This window comes from Heteronotia binoei, chromosome 2, assembly GCF_032191835.1.
Source record: "Heteronotia binoei isolate CCM8104 ecotype False Entrance Well chromosome 2, APGP_CSIRO_Hbin_v1, whole genome shotgun sequence".
Classification (NCBI taxonomy): Eukaryota; Metazoa; Chordata; class Lepidosauria; order Squamata; family Gekkonidae; genus Heteronotia; species Heteronotia binoei.
In genome coordinates this window covers 173,578,267-173,604,634 of record NC_083224.1, presented here as the reverse complement: position 1 = coordinate 173,604,634, position 26,368 = coordinate 173,578,267, and positions in this window count along the sequence as shown.

Sequence of the window (26,368 nt, the reverse complement as noted above, 5' to 3'; positions counted from 1 at the left end):
TTACATCGGGGGGTGTAGTCTAATATGCAGGGTTTTGGGGGTAGAAAAAGCCCAGCAGGAACTCATTTGCTTATTAGGCCACACCTCTGACACCAAGCCAGCTGGAACTGTATTCCTGTGCATTTCTGCTCAAAAAAACCCTGCTAATATGCAAAGGAATTCTTGCTACAAAAAAAGCCCTGGACTTTCCAGATCCTAGTCCAACACTCTAATCCAGGGGGGTTGAATTTATTTGTTATGAGGGCCAGACCTGACATAAATGAGACCTTGTCAGGCCAGACCATGTGTGTCATAAAATGTAATGCCAGTTAGCAGAGATATAAATTTTATAAAGCATACAGACAAACACAATTAAAGATTTTTTTTTTTAAAAAAAGCTTAAAATAAAACATGCTTAAAACATTAGTACTCATTGGCCTTAAAGGTACTTTCTTTGTATCTCTCCCATGGAATCCAAGGAACCGGGCCAAGGAAGCTCTGGCTCTTTCCTTCCTTCCCCAGGGGACCAGGAGGGGGAGGAGCGTCAGCCAATAGAAGGAAGAGGGGCTTGGCTCAGTAGCTCTGCTGTGCTATTGAGAGAGCCCGGCAAAGCAAGCTTTTCCTCTCCCACTTCTTCCCCAAGGAAGGAGCCTCAGCCAGTGGAGAAAATAGAGGCTTTGCTCTGTAGCTCCTGTGTGATTGAGCAAGCCTTGAAAAGTAAGCTGTGATGCAGAAGGAAGCAAAAGAGAAGAAGGAGGAAGCAGATGACAGCTCAGGGGGCTGATAGAAGCCCTCCAGGGGCCTGATTTGGCTCCAGGGCCACTTGTTTGACACCCCTGCTCTAAGCATTGTACCATTCTGGCTTCCACTCTCACAATATTGCACAGTCTTTTAATAGAAACTCCATGCAGTACAGAATGCTGCAACTTGTATGTTACTTTCTGGAGCTAGGCAAAGCATGAGTATCACATCCATTCTCCAGTCACTCCATTAGTTACTGATCGGTTACTGGGTTCAATTTAAGGTATTGATTATCGCCTACAAAGCCCTCAGTGTTCTTAGTCCACCTCTCCCACTGTTTTCTGCCACAACAGTTTCGGTCATCTTAGCAAAGTCTTCTGAGGGTACCACCCTGTAAACAGGTTAGATCAGCAACTACCTGTACACATGTACACTCGGTTGTGCTACCTGTACACATGGAACACTCTGCCTAAGGAAGTAAGGGAGGTCCCACACTTCTTGAAGGTAGGGTTGCCAATCCCCAGGTGGGGGCAGGGGATCCCCCAGTTTGGAGGCCCTCCCCCCACTTCACGGTCATCAGAAAGCAAGGGGGGGAGGGAAATGTCTGTGGGCACTCCATTATTCCCGATGGAGATGACTCCCATTGGGTATAATGGAGAATTGATCCACAGATATCCCGGGCTCTTGAGGGGCTGTGTTTTGAGATAGAGGCACCAAATTTTCAGCATAGCATCCAGTGCCTCTCCCCAAAATACCCTCCAAGATTCAAAAAGAATTGACCACGGGGTCCGATTCTATGAGCCCCCAAAGAAGGTGCCCCATCCTTCATTATTTCCAATAGAGAGAAGGCATTTAAAAGGTATGTGGTTCCTTTAAAAGTGATGGCCAGAACTCCCTTTGGAGTTCAATTATACTTGTCACAACCTTGCTCCTGGCTCTACCCCCAAAGTCTCCTGGCTCCACTACCAAAGTCCCCAGATATTTCTTGAATCAGACTTGGCAACCCTACTTGAAGATGCTTCAGAGATTTCATGTTGTCCAAAACGCAGCTGCCAGGCTTCTAATCAGAACATCTTGATCTTTACATATATAGCCTGTGGTTTACATATACAGCTTCATTGACTACTTATTGGTTTCCAGGTTGAAATTCAAGGTGTTGGGTTTGACTTTTAAAGCCCTAAATGGCCTGGGACCATCATATCTGAGGGACCACCTCGCCCCTTATGACCCCCCTCAGTGGCTGTGGTTGTCATCTCACCTACTGGTGGTGCTGGGGTTTCAGGTCCATATTTGACATCTACCACTGTGAGGACTTTTTCAACTGCAGCCCCTAGGGCCGCCAGGTCTGTGTTGGAAAATACCTGGAGACTTTGCGGATGGATCCAGGAGAGGGTGAAGTTTGGCCGGAGGGTCCTCAATGTGGTACAGTGCCATAGAGTCTGCCTTTCAAAGCAGCCATTTTCTCCAGGAAAACTGGTTTCTGTCAGCTGGAGTCAGAGATCAGTTGTTAAAGCAGGGGATCTCCAGGCCCCACCTGGAGGCTGGCAGCCCTAATAGTCCCATCCTGCTGGAATGTCCTCTCAGATGAGAACCAGGCCCTGTGTAGGGTTGCCAAGTCCAATTAAAGAAAAATCTGGGGACTTTGGGGGTGGAGCCAGGAGACATTGGGGGTGGAGCCAAGAACAAGGATGTGACAAGCATAATTGAACTCCAAGGGAGTTCTGGCCATCACATTTAAAGGGACAGCACACCTTTTAAAATTCCTTTCTTCCATAGGAAATAATGAAGTATAGGGGCACCATCTTTTGGGGCTCATAGAATTGGACCCTCTGGTCCAATCGTTTTGAAACTTGGGGGGTATTTTGGGGAGAGGCACTAGATGTTATACTAAAAATTTGGTGCCTCTACCTCAAAAAATAGCCCCCCCAGAGCCCCCAATACCAACGGATGAATTCCCTATTATTCCCTATGGGAATCGTTCTCCATAGGGAATAATAGAATGCCCAGTAGACATTTCCCTCCCCCCCCCACGCTTTCTAAAAGGGGGGAGGGCCTCCAAACCAGGGAATCCCCTGCCCCCTCCCTCACACACACACACACACACACACACTTACCAGATCTTCTTCCGGAGAACTCTTGCTGTGAAAGTGAAAGCAAAAGAAAGGGCGGGGCTGTTCTCCCAAGCCCTTCCTGCTCCCTGCCCAGCCTTAAAGCGGCAGACATTTTACAAACGGCTCAGGAGCTCTATAATGAAGCCTACAGGTATGTTCTCCCCCTCCTCCACCCCCCACCCCCCGCTTCTCACTTCTTGAAGACCGGGAGATGAGGCTGCAAACCCAGGGGACTCCCGCCAGAGCGGGAGGGTTGGGAAGCCTAGCCCTGTGGGACCTCCCTAGTATCTGCAGGGCCTGTAAAGCTGAGCTTTTTTATCATGCTTTTCCCGGTCGAGCTTATTTCTGGGGATCTGTTGGATCCACCGTTATCAGTGGGTGGAGCCAAGATCAAGGCTGTGACAAGCATAATTGAACTCTAAGGGAGTTCTGGCCATCATATTTAAAGGGACGGCACACCTTTTCAATGCCTTCCTTCCATAGGAAATAATGAAGGATGGGGCACCTTCTTTTGGGGCTCATAGAATTGGACCCCCTGGTCCAATCTTTTTGAAACTTGGGGGGTATTTTGGGGAGAGGCACTAGATGCTATACTGAAAATTTGGTGCCTCTACCCCAAATAACAGCCCCCTCAGAGCCCCAGATACCCGTGGATCAATTCTCCATGATTTTCTATGGGAATAAATCTCCATAGGGAATAATAGAGTTCCCAGCAGACATTTCCCTCCCCTCCCCCCGCTTTCTGACGACCCTGAAGCAGGGGGAGGGCCTCCAAACCGGGGGATCCCCTGCTCCCACCTGGGGATTGGTAACCCTATATGCCATGCCTTAACAGTTTTCTGCGTCCACTGTTTCCTAATTACTATAACTCTTTATAGTGCTATTGCATGGTTAGTGGATGTCTTTTGCTGTCTGATTGAACTGCTTTTTACATTTTGTAATCCTGAATCTCAAAGAGAAAGGTGGACTAGGAAAGAAGGAAATGAATGAATAAAGAATGGGTTACAGTGAATTCTCAGCAGTCCTGTGGTAGTCCGGCTGTACTGATTTCAGAGAGCATCAGGGCTGTCATGAATGCTTCCTGGGGATTCACTGGAAACTTTGATCTAGATGATGATAAAACATTTAAGGCTCCTTTTCCCTATATAGATCAGGGGAACCAAGTATATGACACGTTGCAACTCTGGCAGTACTGGGAAAGACAGGGAGTTTGCATGAGCCATATTGTGACATTTTACCGTGTTGACAGCTATCAGTTTCCTTATAACTTTGCATTCACATAGCAACGAGGGAGAGAAGCAGTTTTTTTTCCTAAGGCAGCATTTGGTTGTAAAAGGACAATAATTGGCAGGCGAGAGTAGTGGCAGGTGTGTGCAAACTACTAACTAATTTTTGTACGCTAAAAAATTGATCGGGCTTCCAATTGGCAATACCCTGGAAAAACAATTGCTTGTAACCGGGGAGGAAAAATACTATTGCAGAAGTGCATTCATTTTTTTTTTGCTTTTGCAATGGAAATATGTTCAGGGAATTACAAAATATTTTCAATTCTAAAAAGCAGTACCAGATCTACATATTTTTTTTTTGGGGGGGGGGCAACATTAAAAAATGATGCCCCCTTATAGGCCATTCTATCTTATGGTCCCATAGAATACAATGGACTCCATACTCAATTTGGTGCCCCCCCTCCGACAGCACCAGGACAAACACCCCCCTCTGCCCCCCCCCCCAGATCCGGCCCTGCTAAAAAGAACCACCTCTTAAAATATTGCTCACTGGCCTGTTATTGCATTTCCCCTCAAGGTAAAGGTGTTTCTTCAGTGACCAAAGGGTTGCTTACAGAAGTGCTGATGGTGTTGGATGGTTTGTGGATACAAGCTGTTTGACACCCCCACTTGCTCGGTGAAGGACTGGAGGGAAAGAGTCCTTGAGTCAGCAGAAGAGAACTGAGTTTTGCAGAAGTCTGGCCAAAAAAACCCACAACCAGATTGGATGGACACTGATATACATGTTTCGGCACAGACTGGCATTAGTTCTCTGGGTACCTGCCAGCTCCTCTTAGAGTAATAGAGAACACTTTAAGTTTCCATTATTCAGTCCTCACAAGGAAACGAACTGTGTAAATGGCTACTCGCTGAAAAAGCTGCAGGAGAAATGGGGTGGGGGGTGGGGAGAGGAGGAGAATAAGAATAAGAATTTGGATTTATACCCCACACTTCACTCTGAATCTCAGAGTGGCTTACCATTTCCTTTGCCTTCCTCTCCCACAACAGACTCGCTGTGAGGTAGGTGGGGCTGAGAGATCTCTCCCAGAAGCTGCCCTTTCAAGGACAACTGTGGGAGTTATGGCTGACCCAAGGCCATTCCAGCAGCTGCAAGTGGAGGAGTGGGGAATCAAACCCGATTCTCCCAAATAAGAATCCGCACACTTAACCACTACACCAAAGTGGGGGATCTCCAGTGGATAACCTCCTGTTATGGAAAGGGGTGCAGCTGTCTTGGCTACTAGGGAATATTCTGACCCCAGTGGTAATTATCTTTTTCTTAATAGCTGGATGTGTACACAAAGTACTCAAGAAACTGAGCACAATCTCCAAAATTCAAAAGACAGCAATCGCTGTAGAAGCGGTACCATGGTCGGATCACCTAGCCCTTAAGGCCCATGTGGGGACGCCACCCCAACCCTGTATGGGCGGAGAGCCTATTTTGGCTCGCCCCCGGGGCCTGATGGATCCAGAACGGTTCCAAATGGCCCTGAGGGATCCTTGGCCCACTAGCAATTCCCTCAATGGCCTTGTGGAGACCTGGCAAGACCGGCTAACCAGGGCCATCGACGAAATAGCACCCTGGCGCCCTCTGCGCCCTCGTATGAGGCTGGCCCCATGGTACACCTTGGAATTGCACCAGCTGAAACAAGGGCTCAGACGACTAGAGAGGCAGTGGAGACATACTCGGGACGAAGCAATGAGAACATCCTACAGAACGTTTATGAAGTCTTACGAGATGGCAGTCAAGGCTGCAAAGAAGAACTACTTTGCAACCAAGATTGCATCTGCAAACTCGCGCCCAGCACAATTGTTTAGAATAATTGGGGACCTTATAACATTGCCACAAGGCAAACCAAATATTAGAGAATTGGAGATCGGCTGTGAGGCATTTGCGAAATATTTTGCAGATAAAATCTCATTGCTCCGCCAAGACCTGCCTACCACCTTAGAAACAGTGAGCGAAATTGAGGCTCCGTGCCTGTGTTCGGGTTTGGCACTGGATCGCTTCGACCCACTCAACCTGGAGGAAGTCGATGGGATCCTCGCCGCTGCTTGCCCAACAACATGCGATTTGGATCCTTGCCCCTCTTGGCTGATTAAATCTTGCCAGAGGGAGCTTAGATGTCCTTTACGGGACATCATAAATAGATCCCTCAGAGAGGGGCATTTCCCAATGCCTCTGAAAGAGGCGTTGGTCCGCCCTCTCTTAAAAAAATGTACAGCAGACCCGGCCGAATTGGCGAATTACCGTCCTGTGTCTAATTTACCATTTTTAGGTAAAATTATTGAGAGGGCAGTGGCGTTGCAGCTACAGAGGTTCCTAGATGACACTTCCGTTCTTGACCCGTGCCAGTCTGGTTTCCGACCGGGCCATGGGACGGAGACGGTGCTGGTCGCCTTGGTGGATGACCTTCAGCGGCAACTGGATCGGGGTGGCGCTGCGGTACTGATGTTATTAGACCTGTCGGCGGCATTTAATACAGTCGACCATCAGCTGCTAAAGCGCCGCCTCGCCGACATTGGAGTTGGGGGGTTGGCCTTGCAATGGCTTTCCTCCTTCCTCTCAGGTCAGGGACAAAGGGTGGCTATTGGGGGTGAGCGATCCCAGAGACACACACTAAATTGTGGGGTGCCTCAGGGAGCAGTTCTCTCCCCAATGCTGTTTAACATTTATATGCGCCCCCTTGCCCAGATTGTCTGGAGGTTTGGGCTGGGTTGCCATCAATATGCAGATGCCACCCAGCTCTATTTACTAATGGATGGCCGGCCCAGCTCCACCCCGGGGAACCTGGATCGGGCTTTACAGGCTGTAGCGACGTGGCTCAGATTGAGTGGGCTGAAGCTGAACCCAGTGAAGACAGAGGTCCTTTGTATGGGTCGCGGCGCTCTAGGAGGGGAAATAGCTCTCCCAACCTTCGACGCGCACCATTGAAATCAGCGCGCCAGATAAAGAGTTTGGGTGTTTTACTGGAGCCTTCATTATCAATGGAGGCCCAGATAGCAGCCACTGCCAAGTCAGCATTCTTCTACCTGAAGCAGGCAAGGCAGCTGGCCCCCTTCCTGGAACGTCGCGACCTCGCAACAGTGATCCATGCAACGGTCACCTCAAGATTGGACTACTGTAATGCCCTCTACTTGGGGCTACCTTTGTGCCGGACCCGGAAGTTGCAGCTAGTGCAGAACGCGTCGGCCAGGCTATTGTTGGGGCTCTCAAAATGGGAGCACATACAGCTGGGGCTGCGCGGACTGCACTGGCTGCCAATTACATACCGAGTCCGGTACAAAGTGTTGGTCATTACCTTTAAAGCCTTATATGGCCGAGGACCAGCCTACCTAAGGGACCGTCTCTCCCCATATGAACCCCAGAGGGCACTGAGGTCAGTGGGAAAAAATAAAATGGCGATCCCTGGGCCGAGAGAGGTCAAGCTCCAAAACACCAGAGCTCGGGCCTTTTCAGCTGCGGCCCCTGCTCTGTGGAATCAGCTTCCGGAGGAAGTGCGGGCCCTGTGGAACCTTGACCAGTTCCGCAGGGCCTGCAAGACCGTCCTTTTCAAACAAGCGTATATCGACATCGACTGCTGAACTGCTGTGAATAAAGGATCCGCCATCTACATTACTATCGAACTATTTAAACTGGCAGAATCAGCGTCACAGAATTAACCATTACTACTGCTAGATAAATTTAAATTTAAATTAACTTAAATGATGTATTTTAAATCTATTAACTGGTTTTTATATGTTTAATTTTTAATTGTTAAATTCAAAGTTTTTATCTATTAATTGTAAATGTATAAAATGTTGTTAGCCGCCCTGAGCCGCCTAGGCGGGGAGGGCGGGATACAAATAAAATCTATTATTATTATTATTGTAGAAACATGTATTTGAGATATAGGTAATTCAAAATGGCATGTGAGAGGACCTGGGAGACCTGATACTTTGTGTTGGCAGTATAGGCACCATCCAATAGGTCAGGGGTGGCCAACGGTAGCTCACCAGATTTTTTTTTTTTGCCTACAACTCCCATCAGCCACAGCCATTGACCATGCTGGCTGGGCGTTGTAGGCAAAAAACATCTGGAGAGCTACCGTTGGCCACCCCTGCAGTAGGTGCCTATTACACTAGTAGCAATCTTCTCTGTACTACTGGAAAAGGCCCAACCATTATTACTGGGGCCTGGACTAAAACAGCAATATTCAAGACAATAGTTTTATGATGGTATCACATAACATCTGTAACGCTAAAGAGAACATTGTCAGGAGAGATTTTGAAGGTGAATATGCCAATATCTGTACAAGAATATCTATGGAAAACATATCATACAAGAAAAACGCATCAAAACCTTGTCCCAGTGGTATCAATAGAGAGCCAGTTTGGTGTAGAGGTTAAGTGCATGGACTTCTGGGTGAGCTCTCTCAGCCCTACCCACCTCACAGGGTGTCTGTTGTGGGGGGGAAAGATAAAGGAGATTGTAAGCCACTCTGAGATTCAGAGTGAAGGATGGGTATAAATCCAAATTCTTATTCTCCTCCTCCCCCCATTTCCCCTGATTGCAGCTTTTTCAGCAAGTAGCCATTTACACAGTTAGTTTTCTTGTGAGAAGGGTGGGGTATAAATATACAGTCTTCTTCTAATTTTGAATGGGTCCACAAAATGTGCATTAAAAATCCACAAAATGAGGCCATGTATAGAAAAGGGGGATTCTTTTACAAACTCAGGAGAGCCACTTAGCTTTGCAGAAAAATCTGAAAGTCCCCCCTCCCCCGCAAAATTTGATTTAAAAAAAACAAAACACCACAAAATAGGTTTAACTCCAGTTAAGAGATCCTGACTGAAATATTGTGAGATCACAGTTGGTATTCTGAGAGAATCAATCCCTGCTCCAGAAGCAGGTGGGGCAACAATAAGAAGCCTAAGGAAAAAAAGGTGCAGGAGATGTGCTTTAGTCTTTGACTCTCTCCACTGTTCCCACCGCTGCTTCGCTGACTGGAGACCTGAGCAGTAAGAGGGTTAGAAAGGAAAGTGTCCATTGGAGAGTGGGAAAGGAGGAAAGTGGCTATTGAGCTGAGGAGAAAAGGGGTAGAAGAAGGGAGAATTTGAGGGAAGGGGTGGAGATGAGATTTCCTTCCTCAGCAAATATTGTGGGACCTTTGCTTGTAAGGCCAACCCTGCCATTAGGCAAACTAGATGATTGCCTAGGGCGCTGGCCTTCTTGGGGAAACAAATTGGGGGTTTGAAAATTGGTTATCAGTGTGGGGTGTGTGTGTGCCAGAAGTTAGTCTTTTCTAGGGTGCCAGATAGTCTACGGCTGGCCCTGTTTGCTTGCATTATTCTACATATATTAAGCAAAATAAACAAGAATGACGGTTCTAAATGTTAGCAATGTCAAAAGGAGAAAAGGGACATTTCTTTTCCCAGTTGAAACAAACACGGGGGGGGAAGGGGGAAGCAAAAATCATATGGAATAAAATGGCATGGTGGACCTTGTCATTTATCAAAGATGCATCCATCATAAAGACAAAGAATTGGCATCATATACACTGTGACAGATGTTAGGACTGCATATACAAGATGTTGGTAAGATTCCAGTTATTAAAGAATGATTAAACAAAATATGGGGATACGCTTTTGCATCAAAATTAGCCACCTACATATGCATCAAGAAGAAAAAAAATAAGGTTTAAAAAAGTCCAGAAATTATTCCTTAAAGTGGACACCATGTACCCAATTTTGTGATATAGATAGATGAATTCTAATGTTGTGTCTTTTTAGAAAGAAGTAAGAAATAAAGATCCCTGCAAAATTATAATTTTAAAAAAGTTAATTGGATCATAAATGTTAATGTAATAATACAACTGTTAGACATAAAACACTGCCAATGCTGATCACTTTTGCAATATTTATTTACTTAGAAAATTTCTATGCTGCCTCTCCAGAGTACACAATCAAGGGAGCTTACACAATGTTATCTATCTGTCTGTCTTAAAAACAGCACAATAAGAGTTAACCTTACTATTAAAAAGGCAGCCAAGGGAATAAAAACAGCATAAAACAACAATCTGCATTCTTAAAATAATTCTTGGGCTAAAAAGCAGACTACAAAAGTGATGTTTGAAGATCAACCCTTTAAAGGAAAGCTTGGAAATATTTGGGCCTGATGCCTAACATTTTGTCAGGTAAGCACCAGGTGAGCCTTAAGGAGAAGGGCATTTTACAGGTGGGGATCCACTGCCAGAAAAAAACCCTATCTCTGGTTGCTAACGAGGAGATCCCCAGGAATTACAGTTCATCTCAGACTACAGAGATCAGTTCCCCTGGAGAAAATGGATGCTTTGGAGGGTGGACTCTATAGGTTTGCATTCTACTTAGGTCTCTGTCTTCCCTATGCTCCATCTCTCAACCTGGATCTGGCCACTCTACCCCACCCCCATTCCCTGCTGGTGGTCAGGAGAGACCTACTGTTGGTGGCCAGTCCAGGCCTGGCCAGCAGCCCCGTCACTACCTGTCTTGCCTCTGAAGGCAGTAGAAGAGAAGGTTTGTATACCCCAGTTTACTCTACCACAAAGCAGCTTACAGTTGCCTTCCCTTCCTCTCCCTACAATAGGCACTTTGTGAAGTAGGTGAGGCTGAGGGAGTTCTGAGAGAGAGGGAGAACTGTGGCTGACCCAAGGCCACCCAGCAGGTGGGGGAGTGGGGGAATCACCCCAGGTCTCCAGATTAGAGTCTGCCACACTTAACCACTACATCGGGCTGGCTCCTTTAGCTCTTATCTAGTTGCCTGGACGGACCTTATGAGGGAGGCAGTCCATATGTAATAAGGCTGAGGATTGTGAAATCAAAACATGTAACTATCAAATTTGATGGATTCAAATTCTCAGGGTTTAGGTCTGGCATGAATGTTAAAGTCTCCAGGAGGAGTAAAAAGTCATGATGAGCTGAAAAGAATGGCTGGGCATTTTTTCCCTTGACTTGTATCTTCCTACACCCACAGCATCAGGGTGCTGTCTTGAAGAACCCGACGTAACTAGGCTTGGTACCCTCAGTCACCAAATGCCATCCGCTTTTATCAAATTCTAAGAGAAAAGAGAATTTAAAGACCAGTCCTATGAATATTGGGAACCCATATGATTTACAAAGTACAGATTCAGACATAAATTAGCTCTGTATTCAGTATTGCATTGCAGTGTAGCAACGATTCATAATATTTAAAACCATCATATGTGAGGGAAGGCAATATGGTATATAACCTTATCTCATCAGATCTCAGAAGCTAAGCAGGATCAACCATGCTTAAGTACTAGATGGGAGACCTCCAAGGAAGACTGCAAAAAAAAAAGACACTGGCAAACAACCTCTGCTTCTCACTTGCCTGGAAAGCCCCTTGCTGGGGTCACCAAAAGTTAGTGGTGACTTGGTGGCACTTACAGACATATTTTTTTTAAAAAAAGTTATTCGTTTTAAATGAAATACAAAAAGGGGGAGGAGATAAAAGGAATAACCACCACTCTACAAACTAGACAAAAGCAAACATAGAAAGGAACCTTCTACACTACATAACAAAACAGGATAAGAAAAATTCATACAATACAAAGAAACAGGGGTCATATAATAGAAAAAGAGGAGCCGGAGCTCATTAGCACCATTTAGCAGCACCCTCCACCCACTTTGTAAAAAGGATGCTGGGGGCTCCAAACTGCAATTCCGGTACTGCTTGGAGGGAAGAGCTTGTTTTGGGATCATTAGCGGCACGTGCCTGGCTGCAAGCTATGAATATGAGAATGGACATTCTCTTTTCTACAGAAGACTTTAGGCTATTAGAAAGAGTAAAGCAAGATCATTATGAAAGTGAATGATTCCAACTAATTGATAAAAAACCCCCCAAGAATGTTAGGAATAGAAATAGAAACCTGCAGGAGCTAGGTAAAGTTGCAATGATCCCCTTTCTGAAAAAGAGATTAGTAGAGTTAGATATTATTTATTAGATTTATACCCCACCCTCCCTGCCGAAGTGGACTCAGGGCGGCTTACAGGCCAAATGGCAATTTGTAACATAAAAAAACATTTATACGCAATATCCTCTCTAAAACAATACAGTGCTATAAGCTATGAATATGTTAATACTAATGGTGGCGAGGAATGACCAATCGTCTGTATATCAGTTCTAGAAATTATATCCAGATGTTCTAATGGTCTTCAGGTGCTTCATGATAGAATAAGTATCCACTAGAGACAGAGATTTCCTCTTTATCTTCAGTTGGTCTCCAGCTTCCATCTGCCCTGCCAGCCTATTTGAAGTTTCTAAAAATTCCCACCTATAATCGTCCCTTTTTTCCTAGCTAGGATGAATGCACTCCCATCAGCCATTCTGCGGGGCTGCTATATGAAGATTACATTTCAGAATAGGATTGCCAATCCCCAGGTGGAGCAGGGAATCCCCTCGTTTGAAGCCCCTCCCCCTGCTGCAGGGTCATCAGAAAGCGGGGGGGGGGGAGGGAAACGTCTCCTGGGCAGTCATTACTCCCTATGGAGATCAATTCCCATAGGGAATAATGGAAAATGGATCCATGGGTATCTGGGGCTGGGGGGGGGGGGGACTGGTGTTTGAGATAGAGGCACCAAATTTGCACCATAACATCCAACACCTCTCCTCAAAAGCCCCTCCAAGTTTCAACAGGATTGAACTGACAGGTCCAATTCTATGAGCCCCAAACCTCAGTGTTGGTTAGTGGGCCCTAGAGCCGGGTCAGCTCAGCAAGGGGATTCTCCCCTCAGAAGCCCCATGGTCCCCTCCCCTTTATGATTTATGTAGAGTAAAATGGCTGGCTCCAATCCTGAGGAATGTAGTGTCAGTTGATAGAACTAAGACTGTACAATTTTCATCAAAGGAGGGAGATCCAAGGGCTATTTTAGCCATGGGGAAATTCTTCTTGGGAATGATTACGTGGAAGGAAAAAATTAACTTTTTATGAAACAGACTCTAATCTGGAGAACTGGCTTTGATTCCCCATTCCTCCACATGAAGCCTGTTGGGTGGCCTTGGATCAATCACAGTTCTCTCAGAACTCTCTTTCAAGCTCCACCTACCTAACAAGCAGTGTTCCCTCTAAGCTGAGTTAGTGTGAGCTAGCTCAGATTTTTAGCCCCAGCTCACACATTTTTGTCTTAGCTCAGGAAGGATGACCTCAGAGCACAATAATTTATGCTGTAGCTCACAACTTTAATACCAGTAGCTCACAAAGTAGAATTTTTGCTCACAAGACTCTGCAGCTTAGAGGGACCATTGCTCCCAAGTTGCTTGTTATAGGGAGAGGAAGGAAAGGTGATTAGAAGCTGCCTTGAGACACCTTAGGGTAGAGAAAAGTAGGGTATAAAAACAAACTCCTCCTCCTCCTCTTCTTCTTCCTCCTCCACACACCTCATTAGCCAGTTCTGTTGTCCAACTGATCTCAGCATTAGGAAGCTTCTCTTCATGTTTAACTGAAATCTCTCTTCCTGTAACATAAATCCATTAGATCTCGCCTTGTCTGGAGCAGCAGAGAACAAATCTTTGCCCTCTTCCATAGAACAGCCTATCAGATATTTGAAGAGTTTGGTCATGTCTCCCCCTAGTCTTCTCTTCTCCAGGCTGCACATATCCGATTCCTTCGACCTTTCATTATAGGATTAGTTTTGCAGGCCTCCTTGCCCTCCTCTGAACTCATTCCAATTTGTCTTCATTCTTTTAAAGTGCACTGCCCAGAACTAGACACAGTACAGAGCCTTCAGCGGCTTTGAGTCCATTCAAATCAGTGGGAGTTTTACACCACCGTTAATATATCTATTAACATATATCCAGAAACTGTAAGCCAGCTTGAGCCAATTGTAGTGGGCTTTTTTTTTTTGCTCCAAAGTCACAAATTATGAACTGTGCATTAACAAAATGAAAAACTCAAAATTGCTCCAAACGTTTTAATTCACTGCAATTATTAGGAGTCATTCAGAACATCAGAAAATGTCCCAAATGTAGTTTTGAACTATGGCTGGATGCATTAATAGCCTCCATCAGGAGATTAATTGATTAATGCATTAGTTGCACACAGTAAGTATCACTTGCCTAAGTGTATTCATTCTGCAGCTGTCTGGCTAAATTAAGATAGCTTCCAACCTCCTGAGGAAATCAAGGTCCACTTTGATTCTCATTGTGGCAAGAGGAAATTTCCCTGCTGACTGTAATAGAAGTTGGAGCAGCCCTTTGATACTTCTAAAAGCATTTGTAGAAGCTGGACAAGTAGTGTGGGTTGTTTAACAGTACCTTCTTCCATTTGCAGTATTACGCGCTGCTTGTTTTACCTCCAACTCTTGCACTGGAGGCAGTTTCCATCTGTGCATATCCCTGAATTTCATATCAGTATTTGCCCTAAAAGAGCCCTGTGGCACAGAGTGGTAAAGCTGCAGTACTGCAGTCCTAAGCTCTGCTCACGACCTGAGTTCAATCCTGGTGGAAGCTGGGTTCAGGTAGCCAGCTCCAGGTTGACTCAGCCTTCCATCCTTCCAAGGTCGGTAAAATGAGTACCCAGCTTGTTGAGGGGAAAGTGTAGATGACTGGAGAAGGCAATGGCAAACCACCCCGTAAAAAAATCTGCCGTGAAAACGTTGTGAAAGCAACGTCATCCCAGAGTCGGAAACGACTGGTGTTTGCACAGCGGACTACCTTTACCTTTTTATTTGCCCTGAAGAACTGAGTTGAAACCTGAGTGTGGGTGTGCGTGTCACACATTAATTCTTCCTGAGCCCGCTTGCGGGGAGGGTGAAATATAAATAGAAATAAACAGGGCTTTTTTTGTAGCAAGGACTCCTTTGCATATTAGGCCACACACCTCTGATGTATCCAATCCTCCTGGAGCTTACAGTTGGCCCTGTATGCTCTTGAAGGAATGGCTATATCAGGGGTGTGTGGCCTGATATGCAAAGAGTTCCTGCGACAAAAAAGGCCCTGGAAATAAATAAATACATACCGTATTCTATCTAGATTAGAATATCTCCCCCCCCCCAAAATAGTAAATATATTAAATAAAAAGGATGTTTAAAGTAGACATGAACCCCTTTGAGATGATGAAGAAGAGATTAGATTTATACCCCACTCTTTACTACCCGAAGGAGTTTCAGAGCGGCTTACAATCTCCTTTCCCTTGCCCCTCTCCCCACAATAGACACCCTGTGAGATAGGGGGAGCTGAGAAAGCTCTCCCAGAACTGCTCTTGAGCAGAATAGCTCTGAGGGAACTTGTGTCTGACCCAAGGTCACATCAGCAGGTGTGTGTGGAGGATAGGGTTGCCAAGTCCAATTCAAGAAATATCTGGGGACTTTGGGGGTGGCACCAGGAGTCATTGGGGGAGGAGCCAGGAGCAAGGGTGTGACAAGCATAATTGAACTCCAAGGGAGTTCTGGCCATCACATTGAAAGGGACAGCACACCTTTTTAAATGCCTTCCTTCCACAGGAAATAATGAAGGATAGGGGCACCTTCTTTTGGGGCTCATAGAATTGGCCAATCGTTTTGAAACTTGGGGGGTATTTTGGGAAGAGGAACTAGATGCAAATGCAGTGGCAGTGTGTGAGAGGTGTATGCCTGCTGGAATCCTCCCAACTATGCATAGATCCTACCAATGCACATGCATGAAGACAGCAATGTGTGGATTCTCTATGCACATTAAACTCTGACACGCACCAAGTGGCCACCTGGCTTTGACAGTTTTGTGCAGCTTGCACAAAAAACTGGATGTACACAGAAAATCTACACATTGCCTTCTTCGCACAAAATGATGATGGTACATATTGGAACCACACTCCCAATATGCAGGGATTGCATATTGCAATGGTCCCAATATTGCAATGATCCCAATATGCAGAGATACAAAGAAGGCTATAAATGGCAGTGTGTGAGAGGTGTATAAAACCAGCTTGGGAAATGTGGCTATTTTAAGGGAAATTTGGCATAAATTTCCCCTTAAGACTCACCAGGGCTTTTTTTTTTAGCAGGATCGGACAAGAATGCAGTTCTGGCTGGCTTGGTATCAGGGGGTGGCCTAATATGCAAATGAGTTCCTGCTGGGCCTTTTCTTTCAAAAAGCTCTGTGGGAAACAATGGTGACATCAGGGGGTGTGGCCTAATATGCATATAAACCCCTGCTGTTTTTTTCTACAAAAAAGCCCCGAGAATCACAATACCATGGAAACATCTGCCGTCTGATTCTTTTAGATTTATGGTATTAGACTTTATATATCCTTTCACATGTCTGATGTTTTTAACATGTCGTGTGTCACCCAGAGCCCTGCAGCAGCAGGACTGGGCAATTCACAAGTCTGAACAACAACAACAACAACATATCAATAAAGTACAACTATTGTAATCAAATATCCTGAGTGTAATTTCTAAATATTACTGCTGTTGTTGTATATATTATTATTAATATCAAATAATAACAATTCTTCCACAATCCAAGTATAGAAAATCGCATGTATGAGATTAATTCTTTAAGGATCACAAGCGCTTGAAAAAGAGGGTCTTCAAAACAACTTGTATTGATAGTTTGTTGGGGTCTTGGATCCTTGTGGTGCTACAAGCTTTCTGCTCAGAGTGAAGTCCGAAGGGAGTAAACCTTTCTACTATAAAAGAACCACACTATAAAGGCTCTATACTACACTGGATGCACACTCTGGGACTTTTTGATTATACTTATGACATGTTTGGAATGGACTTTGGAATTTAATTCTCATACATGTGATTTTCTATACTTGGATTGTCGAAGAATTGTTATTATTTGATATCAATGGTTTCTATGTGATATATTTATAAATTATGCTTTGAACATTTGATTACTATAGTTGTACTTAATTGATAGATTGTTTCTGTGGTATTGTGATTCTTTAGTCTTGACTTTTTACCATGGTGCTCCACAAGGCTTTTTTTTGAGCAGGAATGCACAGGAATGCGGTTCCAGCTAGCTTGGCATCAGGGTGTGTGGCCTAATATGCAAATGAGTTCCTGCTGGGCTTTTTCTACACAAAAATCCCTGGGGCTCCATATATGTAAATTTTCCCTTTGACAAAAGTTGATGGTACTTGTGTACAGGTGTGCATGTTCTTGGGTTACAGCAACCCTATGAATGAATGACCTCCCAAACATCCTATCCTTAACAGCCCTGCTCCCGGCTTGCAAACTGAGAGCCCTGGCTTCCTAAACTGAGTCAGTCCAGCTCATCCCTAAAAATGGAGAGTGTGAATGAGATAAATCTGCTTGCAAATGGACGTACTGCGCAGGTAAATCAAAGAGCCATAATTTCTTCCAGCTCCCTGTTAATAATATGCTTTGTGTCAGAGTGTATAGGAGACGCCACTGGTCCCCATGGGAATAAATCATGAATGGCTGAATTAAACTGGATTTGGTTAAAACAATTTTATTGGTAACATATGGTAATAACTCTATTTCTTACATCTTTAATAACTTCTTTTATCTACCCCACATATTACTTTCTACCCACCCCTCCCCCCATTACTTGACCCCCGCTGGTGTTATTTACTTAAAATGCAAAATTTAAAGGTACCCTTAACTATTAAAACAAAAATTTATATTCTTCTTTTTAAAACTTAATCATTATCAAAAATTTTCCAATGTCCTTTTATTTTCCACTCTTTTTCTACATATCTTCTAAACTTTTACCTTGAAAGTGACTTCACAGCCCGTTAGTCTCTGCACTTCTTGTTGCTTATTTATTTGCATATTTTTACATCGAAGTTTTGATTTTTCTTTATTAATACAAAGTCCCACCAACTCCCCATATTATTGTATTTTGGCTAACAATAAAGGTGTGACTTGTATGGGGTTTTCATTTATAAACATTATATCATCTGCAAATGCTCTATATTTGTAAGTAAATCCTTTTATTTTTAATCCTTCTATTTCTTTTTCTTCTTGGATTTGCATCAGTAATATTTCAAGAGTCATTATAAACAACAATGGGGAAAGCGGACAACCTTGTCTTGTACCTTTGCTAATTATCATATCTTCTGTAAGATCTGCATTTATACATAGCCTTGCATGTTGTTCAGTGTATATTGCTTTTATCATTCTTATAAAGCTTTCTCCCAGCTCCATTTTCTCCATTACTGCAAACATAAAGTCCCAGTTTAAATTGTCATATGCTTTCTCTGCATCCGTAAAGAATAATGCTACTTCCTTTTCTGGATGTCTTTCATAATATTCTACAATATTTACAACAATTCTGATATTGTCTCTTATTTGCCTTTTGGGAAGAAACCCCGCTTGATCTTCCTTTATAAAATTTATCAAATGTTGTTTAAGCCGTTCTGCCAAGATTCTTGTATATATTTTATATTCATTATTTAATAGCGAAATTGGTCTGTAATTTTATACATTCATGACATCTCTATCTTCCTTAGGTATCAACGAAATAACAGCTTCCTTCCATGTGTTTGGTATTTTCCCTTTTATTCTTATCATGTTCATCAACTTCTGCAATTTCGGTATTAACTCATCTTTAAAGGTTTTAAAATATTTAGCTGTATAACCATCTGGCCCAGGTGCTTTTCCATTTTTCATTGCATTAATTGCTGCTGCAATTTCTATTTTTTCAATTGGATCATTCAAAACTTTTTGCATATTTTCAGTTAAGGGTTCTATTTCTATCTTTTGTAAATACTCATCCATCTTTTCTTTATTTATTTTAACACCTTTAAACAACTTGGCATAGTACTTTAAAAATTCTCTTTTTATTCCCTCTTGGGTAACCACCTCTCTTCCATCTACCACAATTTTATTAATAATTTTATTTTCTCTCTTTTTCTTCAGTTGCCAAGCCAAATACTTTCCAGGTTTATTTGCTCCCTCAAAAGATTTCTGCTGCAGTCTTTTCAAATTCCATTCCAATTCTTTATTTAACAAAAGTCTCATTGGCATTTGTAATATTGTAATTTCCCTTATAATTTTCTTTTTCCCTGGCCTTTTTCTCAACTCCCCTTCTTGTTTCTTTATTTCATTTTGAATGTCCAACAACTGTTTTTCTTTTGCTCTCTTATCTTTATTATTCAGAGTAATCAATATTCCTCTCATTACTGCTTTATAGGCATCCCAGACCATCTGAAATTCTATATCCTCATTTGAAAGAAAGCTTTAGTTTCATTTTCTAGGTATGTCACTATTTCTTTATTCTGTAGCAAATCTTCATTCAATCTCCATCTTCTCAACTTCTTAGACAGTTTTGTAATCCACATTATTGGGTTATGGTTAGCCCCAATTTTAGGTAAAATCTCTATTTTCCTTGTTATAAGACCTAAATCTTTAGTGCCCCACAACAAATCAATTCTGGAAAAATTTTTATGTCTTGCTGAAAAAAAAGTATAGTCCCGCACTTCAGGGTTAAATTTCCTCCATATATCTTCCAAATTTTCTTGTTTGATTTAAAAAAAGACTTTGGCAATTTTCCTTCTTTGTTATTATTTTTTTCCCCCAGTCCTATCCAATGAGTTCTTAATTGTTCCATTAAAATCTCCCATTATCAAAACTTGGTCATAAGTCAGTTCATCAAGTTGTTGTATAATGTCTTTTTTAAAAGCATCCTTTGCACCATTAGGCACATACAGTCCCAATAACAATGGGGGTTTTTGCATTTAATATTATTTCTACTGCTACAAATCTGCCATCTTTATCTTTAAACACTAATTTTGACTCCAATTTTTGTTTAATATAAAAAATCACTCCGCTTTTCTTCTGTTCAGCCAATGAAAAAAATTCTAACCCCAATTGTTTATTCCATAAAAATTTGTAATCCTTTTGTTTTATATGCACTTTTTGTAAACCAACTATATTACACAGTTCCTGTGCATTTGTAATTGTGATTCTTTTCCCCTGAAGTTCAAAGCTCTAACCTTCAGGTATTATCCATCTAAACCTCATTTTATTGTCCCGTAATTTTTCTCAGTTTTTTATGTTTTTCTATCATTTATCACTTGCCTTCATAATTCTTACTCTGCTGCCTCCCACTATCAATGTCTTTTCAAAGTTTTTATTCATGATCTTTCCCACCATTTCTTTTGTCATGTATCTTATGACAACATCTCTTGGTAAATTATTTTTCTTGGCATAGAGTGAGTTCACTCTATACATATAGTCATACATATTTTTAGTCTCTTCAGGATCTTCCTCTAAAAATTCTGCAATTATTTTTATTATATATTCTTTCAAGTCACCATCTTCCTTTTCAGGTACTCCTCTCAGACGTATCTGAGTCTCCATCAATTTGCAGTCATGGATTGTCACTTTTTCTTGCATTTTCAACAAGGTTAATCAACTCCTGTTAATTATATTGCATTTGATGTTAAGGTTTTAAGGTTTTTAGGTTTTAAATGTTCTGACTTTTTAAATGTTTATATATGTAAATATCAATTTAAATTCTGTTTTATCGTCTGTTGTGAGCCGCCCTGAGCCATTTTTATGGGAAGGGCGGAATACAAATAATAGAATAAATAAATAAATAAGGTGGAAACATGTACTTTCATTCTCCCTTCTACCTCCTGCACTTTCTTAGATGTTTCCTCTGTTTCTTTTCTGAGATCTTCCATATCTTTTTTAATCTCTTCTATAATTTATTTTTTTTTGATGCAGTTATCATCTCTCTCATGCCTTTCATCATTCTGGCCTCCATTGCCTCTAATTGATCCTGCATTTTCTCAAATGAAGTAGCCCTTGTACGGGTTTGCTTGTGTTCTGACATTTAAAAACACAGAAAATTTTGATCTCACCAATTTCAAATTTAACTATAAGATTCAAAAGATTAGAGCTTGCTTTTTATAACAAGCCTAATTTCGCCATCCTCAGAGCTTCCCAGGCCGAGATATTAATTTTTTAAATCCTTCAAAATGGCGGTCATGACTTTTTGCTTCTATGCAACTTTTTTCCCTTTTTCTTTTAAAGGCTTCTAAAGTCCATTACAAACAATATGTACAATAGTATTTATCTTCTTGTCAGCATCTCAATTAATTCCAACAATTTTTAATGTCCTGAACACTTTAAAAACATTATTTTAATTTTGACCTCCAAGCAACGGCCACTGATGTTTCTCAATGGTATTATAGTCCTAGAGTAGGCTTTTCATCTACTACTTCCTGCTTTACTTGTCACAAAATCTTGTTTTCACTGGTAAAGAGATCTCACGATGCTTGACGTACTTCCTGTGACGATGGTGCTCTTTTTTCAAAACCGCAAGTAGACCAAACAATAAATTCCTTTCCACTTTTTAGCAGTGTCCTTTAAATTTACAAAGTCCAAATTTCACCTCTTCCTCCCTTCTTCCAAGCTTTCTAGATTTCCATTTCTCATCTTCTGAATTTATTCTGTTTAACTGTAAATAGTCCCGGAATGAAAGATAGTAATCTTTACCTTTTCTGCCAATTATCCAGATCCACATCAGTCTTGTGTAGCTTTAGATGTTTAGCAAAGTCCAAGAAGGTTAGGATTCTGTCGAGCTTATGTCAAATAAATGACTCTGAGAACTTCTGCAGATGATGAAAATGCAACTCTTCTCCGGAGACCCCTCAAAGGAGCCCTGCCCCCAGGACTCCCTTTTAGCCAAGGTAAATCTCCTCAAAGTTTCCTGTGCATATCTTGGACTAATCTCTAACTGAGAAAAGTAGGCAATAGGCATTAATTTGCCTTCCACTACCCCGAACAGAAGTTCCAGCCTGCTCCCGTTATGAGAAGCAGCTCAGCTCGGCATTTTCCTCCCCGGGAAGTTGCTGAATTAAACTGGATTGATCTGGAAAACATCCATTCAGTGTCTACTTCTTTACACTCCATGGCCTACGCAACTTCCCAATGGGACCCAAGCAGCTTCCAACATAACTGTCCCCTTCTCCACTGTATCCTCACTATACATTTGTGAGGTATATTAGGTCAAGTGAGAGAGTGATTGGAGCAGCCTTCCATGGCAGACTGGGGATTCAAACCTGTGTTTTCCAGATTCTAGCCCAGCCCTCTAACCCAATACCATGCCTCTGTCTGATTTCAAACTGGACCCAGCAAAGTCTCTGTGCTCTTCTTCTCTTCTAACATGTCCAGGAATCCTGGGAGTTGTCTATGTTTATGGCCTGAAATTGTACTATTAGGGTAGTTCCTAGAAGCTCAGCCACTTCCAACTCTCAGAAAGGGGAAGGGGGATTCCTAAAAACAGCTACAATCTCTCTGGGGTGACTTTAGACCAGTCACTCCCTCTCAGCCAATCCTGCCTCTCAGGGATGTTGTGTGGGCATAAAATGAAAGAGGGGAGAACTATCTATATCAGGGATGGTCAAATTTGCATAACATAAGAAGAATATAATTTTTTCTTTTAATACTTAAGTGTACCTTTAATATATTTTTAAGTAAATAACACTGGCAGGGGTCAAGTAACGGGGGGAGGGATGGGTGGAAAGTAATATATGGGGTAGATAAAATAAATTTTTAAAGATGTAAGATATATAGATTTATTACCATATGTTACTAAGAAAAATTATTTTACCAACATTTGCATAACATAAGAGCCACATAGAATATATGTCAGATATTTGAGAGATGAAGGAAGGAAGGAAATAGATGGGGAGGGAGAGGTGGAAAGAAAGCAACTTTAACTTCAAATGCATTCTCCAAGCTGCTAGCCAGCTTGGCTTGGAGAAGTGATATAAAGAGAGAAATGTCTTTTCCAAGCTGGCTGGTGGGGCAGCGAGGGCTTCAAGAGCCACAGAGTCACATGTGGCTCCTGAGCCGCCGTTTGGCCACCCCGATCTATACCAGGGGTGGCCAACGGTAGCTCTCCAGATGTTTTTTGTTTACAACTCCCATCAGCCTCAGCCATTGGCCATGCTGGCTGGGGTTGATGGGAGTTGTAGGCAAAAAACATCTGGAGAGCTACCGTTGGCCACCCCTGATCTATACCATTGTCAGCTCCACAGATGAGAAGAAAAAAAAGGAGGTTAGAAATGTGATAGATGGGCTTTATTTAAAAGATATTTATATCCCACCTTTCCGCAAGGGCCAAGGCAGGTTACAAAATTTAGACATACACCATTATAAAACACAGTTATAAGACATGTACGTTAAAATATGTCAGGTTTGAACATTGTCACTGCCAGTTGCCAGAGCCATTACTTAATTACTTCCGCTACAAGTGCATCAAAATAATTCTGCTTGGCATCTTCTCTGGAAAGGAAGAGAGTGCAGAAGCTTTCTGTACAATGTCTTGCAGGCTATTCGAAATATTGTGTCGCCTTGTTGGAATGCATTTTTTCCTTCTGAAGAGACTTTCACATATGCCAAATAATGCAGTTTCAATCCACTTCATCAAAACCCCTGCAGTTGGAGAGCCAGTTTGGTGTAGTGGTTAAGTACGCGGACTCTTCTCTGGGAGAACCGGGTTTGATTCCCCACTCCTCCACTTGCACCTGCTGGAATGGTCTTGGGTCAGCCAGAGCTCTGGCAGAGGTTGTCCTTGAAAGGGCAGCTGCTGTGAGAGCCCTCTCCAGCCCCACCCACCTCACAGGGTGTCTGTTGTGGGGAAGGAAGGTAAAGGAGATTGTGAGCCGCTCTGAGACTCTTTGGAGTGGAGGGCGGGATATAAATCCAATATCATCATCATCTTCTTCTTGAAGTACACAGCAGCCTATGGACTCAGGAATGCTGGACTAAGTGGACCTTGGCCTAGTCCTGCAAAGTGCTTCATAAGCAAGTATAAATTGGGGTTACTGAACGCTGATCATTTATCGCTTAGTGTAAAAGTATCTTGAAGATTCACTTTTCTTTGCAAATTGAAAACCAATTAATGGACCATGGGAGTTTTTCTACATTAAACAAAAACAAGTAGAACTGTGTAAGTCTGAAGTCAACCCACATAGGTTGGCCTTCCTCTTCATAACAGATTGTTTGAAAGTGGATTTTGCCATTTCACACAGTAAAATCCAGTTGCAAAGTTCACTGAAAGTGGATTGAAAGTGAATTATTTAGTGTTTGTGAATGCGCCCTTAGTTTGCATTCCTACAGCCATTCCAAAGAAGCAACAGGCTCAAACTAATGGTCAGTGTTAACCTGTCCTATGAAGATACCTACTAAATTGTCCATATCAGAATTGCACTCTGAATTTTGGGGACACTGAATTATCTAACCTTGTTTCTAGAGGGGCAGGTGTGTGTTAGGGATCTGCCACTTTGGGCTGGACTTTGTTTAGAATGCTGCATGTGTTCACTTAGCTGTAGCTTGAATTTTGTGACTTTGTTCCCCCTTTGCACAGATTGCTAGTGTACAAAAATGAATGTTAATGTGATTGTACAGTCATATCAAGATCCCTGTTTTTGTGCTGTGATTTAATCCATGCACATAGGTGCTGGCGCAGAGCAGTAAATTATAAGGAACAAAGATGTGAGTGGAAATTCCAAAATCAATCTTAGAAGTCTTCCCCATTAACCAGGCAGAAGTTGGAGCTGAACACAGGACAGAGTGAACCCCATGGATCAAAACTATAGGAAACTTGTTTAACTCAAACTGGAAAATCTAAATCTAAATCTGGTATTCTGCCATATATTTATTTTGTATGTACTTCTGAAATATCTGTAAACAAAGCTTTTTTTGTAGGAAAAGCCCAGAAGGAATTCATTTGCATATTAGGCCATGCCCCTTGTTTTCACCATTGTTTCACACAGGGGTTTTTTTGTAGAAAAAGCATAGCACAAACTCATTTGCATATTATGCCACACCCCTTGATGCCAAGCCAGCCATTTTGAGCAGTGTTCCTGCTCAAAAATAGCCCTGGTCCTCTCAAAGCTCTCTTAGCCCCACATGCCTCACAAGGTGCCTGTTGTGGCGAGAGGAAGGGAAGGTAATCGTAAGCCACTTTGAGATACCTTCTTCTTAACATATGAAGCTGCCTTATACTGAATCAGACCCTCGGTTCATCAAAGTCAGTATTGTCTACTCAGACTGGCAGCAGCTCTCCAGGGTTTCAAGGTGAGGTTTTTCATGCCTGCTTGCCTGGACTCTTTTTAGTTGGAGATGCCCGGGATTGAACCTGGGACCTTCTGCTTACCAAGCAGATTCTCTGCCACTGAGCCACCGTCCCTTCCCTTTTCTTCCCTTCCTCTTCCCTTCCTTTTGGGAATAAGCAAAGAATTAGATATAAGGCTAGCTCCTGGGCTTGTTTTTCCTGAACAATGGGGTTAGTGTGAAGGGGAACTTTAATCAGCTACCTTCACATTATATATATAAGGTTGTCATAAGTTTGTGTCAGCATGTGCCATGGCACTCATGGGTACCATATTGGGGACTTATGGGTACTGTATTGGGGACTGACATTATTTATATGGGGTTGCCACTGCGTTCCTGCTAAAAAAACAAACAAACAAACCCTGTCTGTAAACTTTGAGAACCGTTAATATTTTAAAAGGAAAAGTTTATAAATAAATGAAAAAATGCCCAATTTACTCTGCACACCTGTATTTTAACATGACACGGACACAATGTTCAAAGTTCATGGACACAAACTGTTCAGAGGTTACACAAACCCATGATTCATTCTAACTGTGGCTGATCTGTAAAATCTGTATTCAGATCACAGACAATCCCTTAAATTTTGGTTTGATTTGACAAATGCTGGTTGCATCCCCTTTTCTCTGTAAGCTAGGAGAGCACTGCCAGGGATCAACCCAGAATTAAACCATGAGAGTGACCCTGGATTTCTACATTCATTCGTTCTGAAAGATGACAGTTAGTGAAATGGCCTGCAACCAGACCAAACCCCAAACAATAGCTAGCTTGATGGAACCAAAGTTTTGCATAGTATTTAAACTGAGACAAGCTTTTCCCTGGGCATCATGGTCCCTATCTGAATTGGCCCCTGCTATGCAGAGTAAGGCAGTGGCAAACCACATCTGTTAGTCTCTTCCCTTGAAAACTCTAGGTCAGGGGACCCCAATATGGTACCCATGGGTGCCATGGCACTTGCTGACATAAAATTCCAACTACAGCAAAGTGAACACATGCAGCATTCTAAACAAAGGTGCCAGTTTGGTGTAGTGGTTAAGTGCGCAGACTCTTATCTGGGAGAACCGGGTTTGATTCCCCACTTCTCCACTTGCACCTGCTGGAGTGGCCTTGGGTCAGCCATAACTCTCACAGAGTTGTCCTTTGAAAGGGCAGCTTCCGGGAGAGATCTCTCAGCCCCATCTGAGGGAGTCTGTTGTGGGGGAGGAAGGTAAA